This window comes from Thalia democratica, chromosome 8 (genome assembly GCF_965202585.1).
Source record: "Thalia democratica chromosome 8, ktThaDemo2.hap1.1, whole genome shotgun sequence".
Classification (NCBI taxonomy): Eukaryota; Metazoa; Chordata; class Thaliacea; order Salpida; family Salpidae; genus Thalia; species Thalia democratica.
Window position 1 is genome coordinate 23,022,786 of NC_139172.1, and position 16,070 is coordinate 23,038,855.

Below are 16,070 nucleotides of genomic sequence, written 5' to 3' on the forward strand. Positions count from 1 at the left end.
TACACTAGGCTACCGCGCTGGTTGAATACTTCAATGAATTGTTTTATAACAAAACTGTCTGAATAAAAGTTTATTTTGTAAGATAAAAACTTTAATTTGATTTTCTAGCTTACGGTTTTCAATTGGTATGTTAAAATTCTTTTTTAAAAACATAGTAAATTAGCTTAAGTGAAAGCTTTTATATAGTAGATTACAATACCAACTTTGTATAGTATATTTGAATTTAAAGCTTCGTCTCGCAAAACGTATGTCTTGATTAAGCTTGTTTCCTGTTTTATTCTTTATCTCAAAAAAAGTTTAAATACGTTTTAAAACAAGCTAACATTTTTTTTTGTTTTACATTCATTTTACCATACGTATTATATTCACATATTTTCTCTCAAGTGTGGAAATCTTAAAATTGTGACAAATCAAATTCTAATAAATCTACGTAACGATAGAATATGGCTTTTCTATAATTTTTCTCTTTTACTAAGTGTTCTTTTTTAGGTTTTTTCAAATATAGTAGTGCTTAAAAAAAAAAAAGTTTTAATTTTTGAATTACAAGCCTTACTATGGCCACTTAAAAACTTATTTTTTGAATTTTGGATTTTATTGTATCATGTTATCATCAGAATTCTGTTCAACTGCATCAACAATTGAATTTTTTTTTTATATTATTTAGTAAACTTTGAAATAATAGTTAAGAAAATACATCTTAAACCAAATAAACTGTATAAAACCTGTTTACGTAAACATTTTTGAGTACTCACAATAAAAACATGTCATTTTTAGTATACGACAACGATACTATCGACTTTGTTCTATCAAATCCAACTCGTGATCAATAAAAAGATTCTAAAGCTTCTCTTATTTTCTGCTCATCAAATACATTTTATAATCAAAGAAGTTTTTTTTTAACTGTTAGATATTTCACAGACAAACATGAGATACTAGCTGGCTTTTTGGCAGCTTTCAGCAACAAAAGCAAATGAACGGAGTAAAAAAAGAAAACAGATCGATTGGATAAATAGTTTTTGCCCATTTCATCAACAAACTTGTTTCAAACTTAAAATAAGTTTTGTCTATTTGTATTAGTTCAATAAGGTCAATAGCTGAAATTATTTTTAAAGTAGTTCTTCAAACAAGTTTAACTGTAATGTTAGTTTTTTATGAGTTCGCAGGTAAAATCTAGTGTTAAAGAGTTGTTTTATTTTAAAGAAATGTTGTGATAAGTAAACGTACAAAAATTTTCTTCTATGTTTTCAGTTTTGTAGCTGTACTTTTTAGTCCTTTCCATTTTTTTTTACTTAAATCCCTTACTTTATTAAATTTTATTTAAAGAAATAAAAGCGTTTATAGTTGTAAATAAAATACCTGTTATATATTTAAACTTTAAGCTATTATTAAGCTAAATTATTACGACAACTAGGGAAGATTGTTGTATCCTTAAAAAAAAAATTAATGTTTTTATGTTAAAAAACTTTGTAAATATTTATATCTAAGAGATCAAGTATATTAATAAAAAGCTTAGCCTAAGCTTTTTTTTTTATAAAATTTAACCAAAAGTTACTTTATTGAAATTAGAATTGATTATAGAGCTCTTGATTATAAATAAACTTATGAAAATTAATATAAACTATAAAAGTCAAATTATTTTTCACTAATTTAATTTTTGTTGTGCTATAACTCTAAAAAAGTAAGCAGAAAATCTAAACTATGCTGAACTTGCTTTAAATACACTTTAATAATTTAAAAATTGATTTTTAAGCGTTCCGCTTTTAGCACGGCATTTTGTACTTTATATTACAACTATTTTATCATTCCTATATAAGATTTGTTTAGAATGTAGAATAATTTTAACCATGAAATGTTTTAATGAACGGTTTTATTACCATTTGATAGATTATTTATACAACTAAAAGTTAAGTAAATATAATAATTTTTTGTCTTTAATTTTTTCTAATTAAGTCTTTTAACTAATTTGTATTTAAACTCGTATAAGAGTTGTTAAGTATTTTTATTAAATATTTTTTTGCTTGAATTCTAAGCTTATTGCTTTTTATATCTTTAAAATTTTTGAGAAAATTTTTATTAAAAGTATTCCCATAGAAATTCTAAAAAAAACTTTTCCAAGAAACTCTGAAAATCGAAACTCTCTGTTTACAACAAAAACTCACAAACAAGTTCAGTGGAAAGCGGTTGAAACATACTTTTTCCTACAAAATATCTAAAATGAATTTCAAACAAAACACTTTTTTAGTTGTAAAAAAGCACACATTACGGTTAATCGAATTAATGAAACCTCCTTTGTCCTTTAACTTTTGTTCAAAACCCTAACTCGCCTGATCGCAACGCAAATAATTTTTGCAAATGCTTTGTACGCGGCTGGTTGTTTTTCTGCGTGCAGCCTCTCTCCTTTGAAGTTCTTTTCTCGCGAGCTTGTAAGCCTGATCTGTTGAAATCTTCTTGGAAAAACGTTTAATCTCCCTCATGCAAATCGAACGCCCTTGTCAGCTTCAAGTTTAAAAGTGTCTTCGAAGTTTTTGACGCGATCACAGAAAAAAAATAGTGAGATTGCAACTTTAGCATGCGTTCTTTGCAGTTCGTAAATCGAAGCATTCATATTGCTTGGTTAAAATTTAAAAATTTTTGCACCAAAATAATCACCTTTTAAGAAAACCAAAACTTATATAAAATAAATTTTCAATAAAAATTAGCTAAATTCTTAGCTTCCCAAATTTACTTGCTTATGGATTTTCACTGTAAATTAATAATAACATTGTTTTAAACATTCAAGTATTGTTTACAGTTTTTAAGTGTTTTTTCCAGTGCAGTATACAAAAGTCAAGTATCGTAATTAATATTTAATTTAAATAGAAATAATACTAGAAAAATATTAGTACATCTTATATTCAACGATAAACATAAAAAAATTTCAGATTTTATGTTTGAAAATTTGTCATATTAATATGGTCAGTTTTTATTTTGGTAAACCTAAATGATTCAAAGTTGACTAGAATTAATAAAATTGCTTATAAAACTCCTTATGAGCAAAACAAAACCTTTTTACCTGACTTTTTAATTTAAAGTAGACTGCTATCAAGTTGTTTTTATACTTTCTGTACACTTTACCAAGTTTCATTCATTATGCTTTGGATAACAAATGTAAGTAAATATTTTTGTATTATAGTTTGTTTAAAAATAAAACTATTTGTTCTATATGATGATTGCGATATTGACACAGCTGTAAAGAAATCACGTCTATTTGTTTTAAAACATTCAAGCAAAAGAAGAATGAATTTTTTAATATCAAAGATTAATGTCAAATGTGGCATAAAATACTCCGTAAAACAACCTGTTGATATTGTAAATATTATCCGATTTTTTACCATAATTTTAGTGTTAAAAAAACATTCAAAGATGCTGCATGTTTCTCAATGAATTAAGCTAAGTTTCAATGGCTTAATGAAGCAAATAATTTATATATATTAATTATAACATAATTAAAAAGACACTTTTTTAGTCAAAACATGTTTTTGTTTTAATTTTATAAATCTAAATTTAAAGATAAAATGAGATAAATAAAATTTTGTTATTTTTAATTTTTCTAGTATGTAGTAATTCTCAACTTTAATTGTTATTTTTTATCTAATGTATGTTGATTTTATGTAAAACTTTCTAAAACGAATACAGACAAATATATAGTCTTAATTAATCTTATGAATGTTATGTTTTTTGAACCTGCTTTTTAACTTTCTATAAAAGTATAAAATGTAAGTAAAGTGCATTTTATGAAGCTAAAAATAATAATAAAATCAATTTGTTTTTATTAATTTGGAAAACTGTCAAACAAACATAAATTATTAGTCGTTGAAAGCTTGGAGTAAACAAAAAATATTAAGAAAAAAAAAAGCACTTTAACCTTTCCAAAAGGAAGTACTTTTAAAGAAAGTTTAAACAGAGCGCATTTTTGCCTGTAATTTTTTTTTGTTTTGTTATAGAGAATGCTTTGAAAAAAATTGACGCTACTTCATTAAGATTTTCTTGAAAATATACGCTGCACAGTTTTAAAAATTAGACAAGTGAACTATAATGTATATTTTTAAATACCATTATATAAAAAAAAGAAAATTTCAAACGTTTCTACTTTATCATAAATGACCATTAATTTTGAATAAAGTTATAAAAAGTATTGTTCTACATTTCTATTTAAGATATATACTCAGAGTACTTCAATATCTTGTAAGAGTAAGCTTGTACGTAAATACAGTTCACTAAAATTGTTATAAAAAGTTCTGTCAATGCTGTTTTTTTTTTTTTTGTAAGGTTTAATAAAAACTTTTAATTGAGTATTTGCTGTCACACAAAATAAGTAAATAAAAAAGGAATTTGAATTGTTAGAAAATTATACCAAATATTGATATCATATGTTAAAATAAAATTAACGTTGCGTAGTGTTAAAAAACTTATTGTAACTTCATTCTACCTAAATTTTTTAAATGTACAATGTTTTAATAGTTTTTAATTCATTCATAGTTGTGTTAAGCTTAGAAATTTTGTAAATGAAAATTAATTCAAAAATTTTTTGATAACTTTCAATTTTTTATAGAATTTTTACGTGTAAAGATTGTACAAAACTTTAACATTAATGACTAATGATAGACTTCTGATTTATAAATAAAAGCTTAAAACAAGTTAGGTCGTGGCGTTAATTAAAAAGTACTGCTTAGCATACTTTTATCTTTATAAAATAATTTTAAGTAATTTAACTCAGCTACTTAAAACCTAGTCAAGATACTACAAAAACTTGCATAATTAAATTCTTTCAAATTCCTAACAGCTGTCCGCAGTAATACAAACAACAGTAATCAAATACTTACTGCACGAAAATAGGACAGGCCGCGAGTAGCTAACATTTCTAATTGATAGGCATTAAATGACTGCTTGAGCAAATATCAATGAAGCTAGTTATGCGAACATCGAAAAAACGTTTGTGATGTGCTTTACTGATGATAGGCAATTGTCAACTCCTTAATTAACTTTGTAGCTTTTAGTTGGATTATTTGGATCTTTTAAGACTTTTTTTAAATTTTTAACTTCAGTTAAACGAATTATCAAAACTATATTTGTCTATAAAATATTTGTATTAGTGGAGTTTTATAAAAAAAATTATTATTTGTACTGAGAATTACATTGAAGATCTAAAAGTTTTAAAAGATTTTTAGTATTTTTTCGTTAAAGAATACAGAAAAAAGGTTAAGTAACCGTTTTTAACGAGCCTATAAGATTTTTAAATATTGAGAAAAATTGCTTGTACTTAATGTTGTTTACTTAGCAATGACACCTAACGATTAAACTTCAAAAATTATTAAAAAGTTAAACTAATTGTGGTTGGATTGCACAAGTACGACATTTCTAACTTTAAGTCAACAAATAAAAGAATTGAATTTTGTGTAAAAAATTTACTTAACTTTTTTTTCAAATTTAAGCAAAATCTAATCACAAACAGAAACCTTTTCTAAATTTGAATTTGTTAACCAGCTTATGTTAATCTTTCGCTTCATTCCTGCCAAACACTTTTTATTCGAACTTTGTGTGGCATGATTATAGAATAAATAAGTTCAACAGTTTTAGAGATCTTTTACAAATTTTCTTTTTTTAATAGTTTTATTTTTTCAGCAGTTTTTCAATCAAGCAAAGTTTAACTTTTTTAAAAATATATTTATTTAGAAAAATGCAACTTTTCTCCGTTGCAAAGCTTTATTAAATCATTTAACAACACACATTACATAAGAAAAAAGTTATTGTAAAGATCTTTCGACTATGACTTTTCAATAGAAATATCTTAGTAAAAGTAAACTAAAACAAAGTACTTAAATTACGAAAATATAGATAAACTTATAGAATATACAATGACGTAATAATCAAGCGTACAGTTTGAGTTTAAAATTAACAAAGGGCTAAAAAACATTTACTGCATACTTTTAAAACCTTTTAGACTAAAAATTAAAAATCAAACTAAATTAAAACAACGATAAAATTACAGCACTAAAATTTATGTATTAAAATGTTTATGAAAACTATTATTAAACAAATATTAAAAATAAAGATTTTAAAAAGGGTAGTATGACCGAAAAGTTTTTTCGTACACCAGGTCCTTAAACAAAGCTTTTCAAGCATTTTTTATATCGTTTAATAAACAATATATATGTAACAAACGAACTTATTCTGTTTATATAACTGAGCTTTAACGATTGTATGCATAAAGCTTCTAAAATATGTAAAAAATATTAACTTGCAATAAAATAAAAGTTCTCTCCTTGTATTTATAAGTACACTTACGATTGTCAACTGAGTGCTTGCCAATTCCAGAAAAATAACTCACCTTAGGTTTTTATGATAGACCCTTAAATTAATTTTTCAAGGTTTTTGTCACATGCTAGTTAATTTGTAAGTGAAATATTTTTAAAGTTTTTTCCACGTAGTCACTAACATGGTATACCACAGTGACAACTAAATTTATAAGCTATGTTGCTTTTTTATTTGGTAGATAAAACGTCCTTGTGAATTCCACTTAGAGGTAGATTAGTGCAGTGGTCTTCATGGTATTCACGAAGATCACCTTCGGATGCACGAAATTTATTCTGAAACTTCAACTAAATACAAGCTTTAAAGTGAACAACAAAAAATGTTAAGTTTTGAGCTTGGAGTGCACATATTTTTCTTTTCAGTTTAGTGTGCACTGATTTCAATTAGCGTGAGTTTGACACGTGACAAAAAGTTAATAAAGCTTTTAGAGGTTACACAGATAGATTAGCATACATCAGTTTACAAAACTCTTAAGCTCATGCAAAAATTTAAACAGTAGCTAAATTTTAACTAGACCTCATTTCAACTAAACTAAATTTTTTTTTTTTTTTTAATACTTTCAAAAATTGTAAATCGTAAATTTAAAAAAGCTTGAAAAATTTAAAAACTCAACTTCAGTAAAAGTTAGTTTGGAAAAGCATGATTTTTTTTTATAAAACAATAAGGATTATTCCATTAGAACTAATAAAAAAAAACAGCACTAAAGTTATTTAAATTTCATTTTAAACACTTTATCATAATAAAAAAAACTCCCGTATCAACTTTTGTAACATAAATTATGCCTTTCAAGCATCTCGTTTTATAAAAAAAATTAAATATTCATCCTTAACAATTGCAATATAAAAAGTTTAGTGGATCTTAAATCAACTATAAAAATAGGTTGTCGTCTATAAAAGTAAAAAACCGTTGAAAACAAAAGACTTTTATGTTTCCAGTTATTTTTATATGTTTTGGTTTTAAGAAAACAAATAGAGAGATCTCAACTGCTGGAGGAGAAGTAATGTATTTATTCTTTTAAAAATTTATTTTGCAAACTAAGTTTTGGTCAAAGACCTCGTCAGTGCTTAAATAAATCTAAAAAAAGATATGTGACAGTCATGGAAAATAGCATTTAAACAATTAAATTAAAATAAAAACAAATTATTACTGAAAATTTTTTACTTAAGAAACTAAACAAATCAAATTTTAATATTAAGACTGAGTTTTAGTAGAAGTTTAAATTTTTAGCTAAGTTTTAAAATCAATATAACAACAATAATAATAATAATCATCAAAGCTGTATGTAGCTTTCTTTTTTCTTCTAGATAATTTACAGACTAAACATTGCTTAAGCAAAAGTGTAGTTAATGAAATGAGCTTAAAATTTAATCGAAAATGGTGTAGCTTATTTTAATCGTGACGTAATTATTGAAAATTTGAACAATCTTGTGCTTTTAATCGTTATTAAAATTAAAATTCCCGCTCAAATGCTTTATATGAAAGCTTACAGTTAAAACAAATTTTTACCTTAAAACAAAACAAGTTAAATTATGGTGCTAAGTTTGAATTTTTGGCAAAGTTTAAATTCTAGTTAAATTTAAAAATCAAAGAACAACACAAATAAATAAGAATAAGGTTAATAATAATAAGTGGGCTTAAGTTAAGATGCATTTTAATCAAGCTAAATTTTATTGTGACTTGAATATTGTAAATTTAAGTAGTTTTGTGCTTGTAATAGTTACCAAAATTTGAAAATTTTGCTTGGATAATTTAGAAAAAAAAAAAAATTAACTTTAAGAAAATTATAGTTACAAAAATTAAAAAGCATGCATAAAACCTGTATTACGAGTAATTTAAGTTTTGAAGTGGAGTTTTCGGAAGTGCGGGCAGGAATAAAAGAGTTCGTACCGTTTGTTTAGATTATCCCTTCTGTCTGCTTTAGCGATCGCGACCTTTTCTAATATGCAAGTAATAATTTGTTTTTATTTTAATTTAATTGTTTAAATGATATTTTCCATGACTGTCACATATCTTTTTTTAGATTTATTTATGCACTGACGAGGTCTTTGACCGAAACTTAGTTTGCAAAATAAATTTTTAAAAGAATAAATACATGTTTCCAGTTATTTTAAAAAACTTTTTTTAAAGAAAGTAAAATCATTGTATGTGATAATAACTTCAAAAAGAAATTTTTTTGATATTGTGCCTGTATTTGTAAAACTTTTTATAACAAAGTATTTAAAGAAATAAATATTTAGTACAAAAGTAATTAACAATAAACTAAAAAAATATTTTTTATTTGATGCTGAAACTTGCTTTTTCTTAACCTTAAAATTAAAAAATTATACGTGGTTCAAAAAAAAATTAAATACAATTTATAAAACTTACAACTTCCTTTATTTTGGTGTCTATTATGAAAAAATCTAACATATACAGCAATTTAGAATTTGTTACTTTTTAATGTTAATGTATTTATACAATGTGTAAAATCTTTTGAAAATAAGCAACTAAGTGATTATTAGAAATAAATGCTTTTATTAAGTAATAAGTTACTAAAAAAAATAAATTTCTTAAAATCTATAAACATAGATAATTTTGAAACTCATTGTTAAAATTTTAAAAGCTTTTCTTTTTGAAAATCAATATATATGATTATAGATTTCAAGAAATTTCTTTTTCTTAGTAACTCATTACTTAATAAAAGCATCTATTTATAATAATCACTTATTTGCTCAAAACTTTTTATGTTTTGTACAGTTATACTTGATTTTTCTGCCAAAACTAAAAAAAACAAGTATTTCTTTATTTTAGTTGTTATTAACTAGAGAACAACTCATGTTTATTTTCATATTAGACTCGATTTTATTTGTTGAATATATACATATTTTAAGATTACTTTGAAATAAAGATTTGTTTAAAAAAAAAACGGTATTTGTTTTAGATATTTTGTTTATTAAGCTAGCGAATCTATAATACTTTTTTTACAATGGTAATTTTCACATTTTTTAACTATGTTTTAGGTGATTCATTACTTGGAGCTACTATTATTGTTTAACTTTTATAAAATAAACTCGTTTATTATAAACTTTTTAACATTTAATCTTTTATAGTCAATAAGCTTTTTACTATTAGTACTAGTATAATTCTTACTGATTTAAAAGACATGTGGTATATTTTGTGAAAAAAATTTACTTCTTTTAATATATAATTTTAACTTAGAAAAATTATCAGCTGTAGTCTGCTTTTTCGTTTTTTTTTTTAAACTAATTAAATAATTTTAGGGTAATATTATAATATACTACTATATTTAAAATAAATATCACAATAATTAAAAAGTACAGTTTTTAAACCTTAAATATAAATATAATAAAATTACTTATAATTACAGTTAAACAATACATTTTTTGCATACAAAAAAAAACTTTTGATTTAGTTTTGAGTACTTTAAAATACATAAAAACAGTCGTAGTTATTTTCTGAACGTTTTTTGATTTTATTTTCCTGACAATTTTTCCACTTTGCAGTGATTTAAGTTGAAATTTGCATATCTAGAGAGAACAATAATATATAAATATTTTATACATTGTTTTTATTTTTTATTTTTTTGAATTTAACTTTGCTAACATCTAAATATATTTAAGTTCCTAAAAACCTGTAAATTTTTTAGATAAAAAGATAATTACAAAGGGTTTTTTTAAATTAATAAATTTATTTTTATTAGTGATAACGAAGCACGATGAGAAATATAAATAGGTTTTTCACAAGCTTTCCGTTAATAGCTTATTGTCTGATTGTCATTGAGATTTTGATATCTTGAATGGCAGATAAGTAGCTAAAATTGCACATAGTTTTCACAGTGATGACTTGTGCGTTAAAAAAAATATTTTTAATGCAGTTAAATCGACCATTCAAGTAGGTAACCAGGTTTGTCAGTTTCAACGTCAATCAGAATTTTCTTGCTTGCCTTTTTACGTCATTTATTTTTGTGTTTTGTTTGATAAGCCAACGAAAATTCTCACGTAGATTTACCTCTTTAATCTTCAGATAGTTCGTAAACAGTTGCTGAAATATCAAAAACTTTATTTAAAACTTTATTTAAAAGAAAATTTAACTTTCCATTATGTTTTTATCAATAACTTTAAGTACTGTCGAATGAGATGACTTAGTTTGTAGCTGTAACAATATATCTTAATAAAATTTTTACTTTAAAAATTTCGTAAAAACTTTGAAATAAATTATTTAAATAATTTTTTTTAATAAATTTATCATTAAGTTGTTTTGGTTAAATAATAAATTATTTAATTTTTTTTGTTTCGTTTTTTAGTTACGATGAAATAATTTTTTTAAATGTTTATTTCTATTCTTTCATAATCCTTAAATATGACCGACTGGTACATTTTTTAAAATTAATTTTTTAAGGTATATTGCTTATACCGCCACAGAATTTAAGATTTACCATAATATTTAACTTGTCTGCATTATTATTATTTTTTTTAAATAAATGCAGTTAACAAAAAGTATTTCTTTTGATAACAATTAGTTCTTTTAAAATTTTGAATTGATGCTAAAACTTTTGTGCACCAAAATTAAAACAAACTTTTTTTGCTTATTATACAAATGCTTTATTTACTCGTAAATACCTTTAAGAATAAAACTAAACTTATATATGTGTTTAAATATGTATTACTTTTAAACTTATAAGCCTTTTGATTATTTTTAATTTTTGCTTGAGTAAAGCACAAACAATTTTTTACAAACAGGCTTAAAACTATACTTTCTCACCAAAACGACTGAAAAAAGATAACTTAACATTTTTTAGGTATAATATTGTTTTGTGTTTAAGATAAAAACTATAAGCATCAAGTTCATAGTTTAGGATAGTTCGAATAAATGTCTTGTAATACTTAACATTATGGCTAAAAAAATTGTTTAAACAGTTATAAAGTTTTTAATAGCCGCTGGTTGTAAACTAATTATCTTTTATTAATTGTTTTATACCCAATAAACTTCTTTTTTTGTACTAATTTTAAACTTCATGATTTATTCATAAAAATCTCCGCAGAACTCATTGCATTTTTTCTTGCAGTCTTTTTTCTACTTTTAACACTAAATCTTAAAACCTTGTGCACAGTTTTTATACGAGTTTCTTCGGTTGCACCACAAAACATGAACGGGACAAACTCAACTGAATACACTGCAGACAGCAGCTGCTGCTCAAAGTTTTACTTCATCGGCATATCCACGGCTTGTTGTGTGGTGACTGCAGTGCAGTTTGCACTTGAAAAGGAACTGAAAGACGTCAAACGAAACTACTTTCTGCACTCCTTCATAACCGTGCTGGAATGCGTGTTGATCTTCGTTTTCAACGAGCACCTGATGCAGTCCACCTTGTACGAAAAAATCCTGATCTGCACCATTTGGACTTTGCACGCCGCCCTGAAAGCTTCCTCCTTCCTGCTGTTCTGGGTGCAGAGGAAGCTGTTCTACAGGCGCACCGCCCTCGTCAACAACAGCCCCTCCAACGTGAAGACGGTCGAAACGGTCATCGCGGTGTGCTCGATAACCACCGACGCGTTCAAGTGCGGGGCGAACGTCCTGCAGGTGGCCAACAGCGAGCACTTGGGGTCGGGAAGCTGCGACGTCGTCACTTCCGACAAGTGGAACTTCGTCTTCATCTCCTGGTCGTACCTGCTGCGCACCCTCCTACTGGCGGTCATGTTCGAGCCCATCGTCTCGCACTGGAACCGGCTGGCGTCCTCCACCCAGGCCAACTTCGACTTCCGCATGAAGGTCAAGGTGGCGCAGCCGGCCCTGCTCTCGTTTTTGTACTTTTGCGCGAACGCCACAAACGTGGTGAGCTTCATGCAGTACAGGGAGCGCCCCTGCGACCACATATTCGGCAAGAAGTTCGTCTACGTGCAGATCATGCCCATCTTTTATCTGGTGGCAGTCACCGTTCCGTACGATCGGATTCTGCAGTTCCTGCTGAAAAGTTGCGAAAGAGCTTAACCGGTTTTCGTTTGGTTTGTTTGAAATTCAGTGTCAGTGTGTGTTTGGTAATAGTTTTTTGTAAACGTTTTGTCGAATAACAAAAAACGTATAAAGATATTTTTGTTTTTATTATTTCAAAAAAAATCTCTGCGTTAACGTTAAGAAAGGGGTGCACGACTATTCAAACTTGGACAACTCAAATTCCGACAATTCAAATTCTTTAAAAAAAAATTGAAAGGGCAACTACTAAAAAAGTAATGTATATTTGTCAAATGTAAAAAATACGTATGTAGGTCTTATTAATATCTGCAAGCCATTTTTTTTATTTTTGCAAAACATTAAATATTTATTGAGATATAGCTTAAATAAAGTATAAAACATTGTTATTTTTAGTAATTTTAAAATATCTTGAAAAATATTTAACATTTTGCAAAAAAGAAAAAAGTGGCTTGTAGATACCAATAAGATCTACATATGTATAATTTTTTTTTTAATTTATATTAATTATTGAGATATAGTTTTTCAAATACTTTTTTAAGATTTTGAATTGTCGGAATTTGAGTTGTCCGAATTTGAATTGTCATGTAACCTAAGAAAGACTGCTTGCTTTCATAACGCTCTAGAATAAAATTGTTTGTTTGCACATATTCTTTTCATTAACATTTATATTTAGTTTGTAAAAACTCACTCACAATTATGGTTCTAAAATTAAACTAGTTTGATAAATCTTAGCATTAAAACTAATTTTTTTGTGTGTAAAATTGATTTCAGTTAATTATTTTTTATTTAATTGGTAAAAAATTTAAGTACTGTTTAATAGTTATGTTCCATTTATACTATGAAAAAAAAAAGTTTTAATGCTTTTTCGTCCAATAAATTATGCATGAAAAGTTTATTCAGTTTTTGAAGTGCAGAACTTTAAAGATTTACCTAATAAAGTTAATAAGTGGATTAGATTTTTAATATTGTAGTGTTTTTTTTTTAAATTAGAGATTTGAATTTTAACATTTATTTAACCATTAATTTTTTTTTTATTGTTTCAAAACTGAATATTTATTAATAACTTATATATTATTACACGTACATACTCCGAAAAGTCTAGTTTAAAAACAATTTTACGGTTGCGGAAATTTTTAGTACTAATTATTACGAAATAATGAGCAAGAAATTTTCTTAAGATAATAACTGTTCCATACTATATTTTCTACATAACATCTCATTTTAAGCTCGTTTATATATTCATTTGTTTAAACTAATATTTAAAATTAAACATAAAATGTAATTTTAAGAATCAACTTTTACAGATGCGAAACTTTCTAATTTAAGTAAATCTAGTTAACATAAACGTTGTAGTATGCTTTTCTTCAAAAAAGTAACATAACCGTTTAGTGTAAAACCAAGGAAAATCATTTAAAACTTACTAAAGTTAATTTAATTTTTACCAAACTAGGTTATCAAAAACTAAACCTACAAAAATTTACATACTAGTGACTAAAATTTTATTTAAAAAATGTTTTTATTATAAAATGTGTGTTTAGACTGGTTTTCCTAAACCGTGCTACCCCTGAGAAAAAGAATAAAGTCTTAGAATAATTACTAAAAAATATATTTAACCAGAAACAATATGCTTACTTGTTTGTACTTTTTTTTATATATAGTTTTAAATAATAAATGTTGAAGTCACAACATGTAAACATTAGAATATTAGTTTCATATTCTGCTGATCAGATACTAGAAATAAGCCGTTGTTAGTTTTAATTTAAGAACTAGTTGTGATGTCATAATGAATTAATAACTATTGAGAGCCTAGTTGTACTATAAAACTTTTACTGAAATACATAATTTTCAATGCACTGTTTTTGACTAGAAACTGCTGTTTTACATCAATGATTATTATTTATAGTTTAACTACATCCAATTGTAGATGATGAACTGACGTGAGACAACTACTTATTTATATCAATAACAAAGCATTTAATATTGATTTTTATTAAATTAGATTCACGCACGTCTTTTAATATGATGTTTTTCATTTATATTTGCTTATAACTTACTAAAAACTGCTCATGCCATTTTAACTAGTCAAACACGAAGTAAGAATAGTAACATTTAAAACTTTTCTTCAGAACAGCATGTAAATAAAAATAACTAATGTTGTTTTATCTTTCAAAAATGCTCTAAGTTGTTTGTTAAAATTTAATATGAAATTAAAACCATTGACATTTTATGGTGACATTTTAACTTTTAGAAATGAAGAGGAAACTAAATAGTTTTTGTTACAAAAGGTATTTGAGTTGTAAAGAGTGTATTAACTTTAAAATTTCCAACCAAAAAGTATATTTAAATGTTTTAAAATTTTTAACTGTTATGTTATAAGAAATAGATTTTAATACAAGTTAATAATGTATTACTTTAATAGTAGATTACTTAATTTAATAGTTTAACAAAATGACCAAAATATTTGATTAAAAAAAAACTTAGTTCTACCAGAAATAAACAGTTTTATAAATTTAAAAACTATTGTTATTATAATTTGTTTGTATTAACTGTCATGGTTTAGGCCAAACTTTTAAACAAGTATCCTATATATCAAAAACACAATAATTCTAAAGTAGAATATAAGACTATGTGTAATTTATATTAGAACAATTTTATCTGATAATAATATAACTCATATTTAGTTTGCAAAGTTATTCTGTTTCTATTTCTTATACAAGATTTAATTTTAACAACAGAATAATAAGTTAAATCACAGACGAATCTTGTTTAAAAGTATATAAGTAAATTAACCTACAAAAAAGTTAACGGATAAAGTTAAGCCAAGAAGATTCAACAACAGCTGGTTTTAAAGTAAAAGATGATTAATAGCTATCAAAAATACTGTTAAAAGTATAAATAAAAAAATGTTTTATTAATTTATCATTATATTTTTTAATACGTACGTGTTTAATACTACGAAAAACAAATGCTGTAATATGATAGTAAAACCTTACTTCATTTTCTGAAAGGTTTTATTTTAATTACCATATAAAATACTCTATTGTTATAATTAAAATAAGTTACCCTATCTAAAAAAAGGCTAGACCCACCCCTGATATGAACGTGATAAAAATAGATTTAATCTTATTTTGTCTATAAAAAATTATATTTAGCATTCAAATGGTACACATTACATAAAAAATTTACTTTTTAATTGTTCTTTTTTACTTTTGTTGTTGACTTCTGGATAAACTCATGAGAAAACCTTACTGATATTTAAAGCTCTATTAAGATATTTAACTCTGTTATGAAACAAAAAAAAAGCTTTGTTCAAAGGCTTGGTGCATGAAAAAACTTTTCGGTTATCGAGTCATACACCGTTATGGTACAGTTTAATGTTTTGTCCAGGACAAAATAAATAAAAGAAATAAATATTTTTCAAAATATGGTACCTGTTTTACATTATTAAAAGTCTCCAAAACCTGATAATGCAGCAGCTCTAAAATTGATAGAAAACACGATGATACTCTAAGATGATAAGTATTTTTTTATTGTGTGACACACTAAGTCACAACCTGTGTAGCTAGTATACTTACAGTAGTTAAATCAGTATTATACTTATACACTTTTGAGTACTCTTTGAATCAGTACAAAAGTTGTGCTGTTTATTATTAAGTTAAAGTATTTGAAAAGAAAACGTCAAATAAGCTCAAAATTAAACAAATAATAAATTTATCGAGTACTTTTAGTATAAAAACTGCTTTATAACT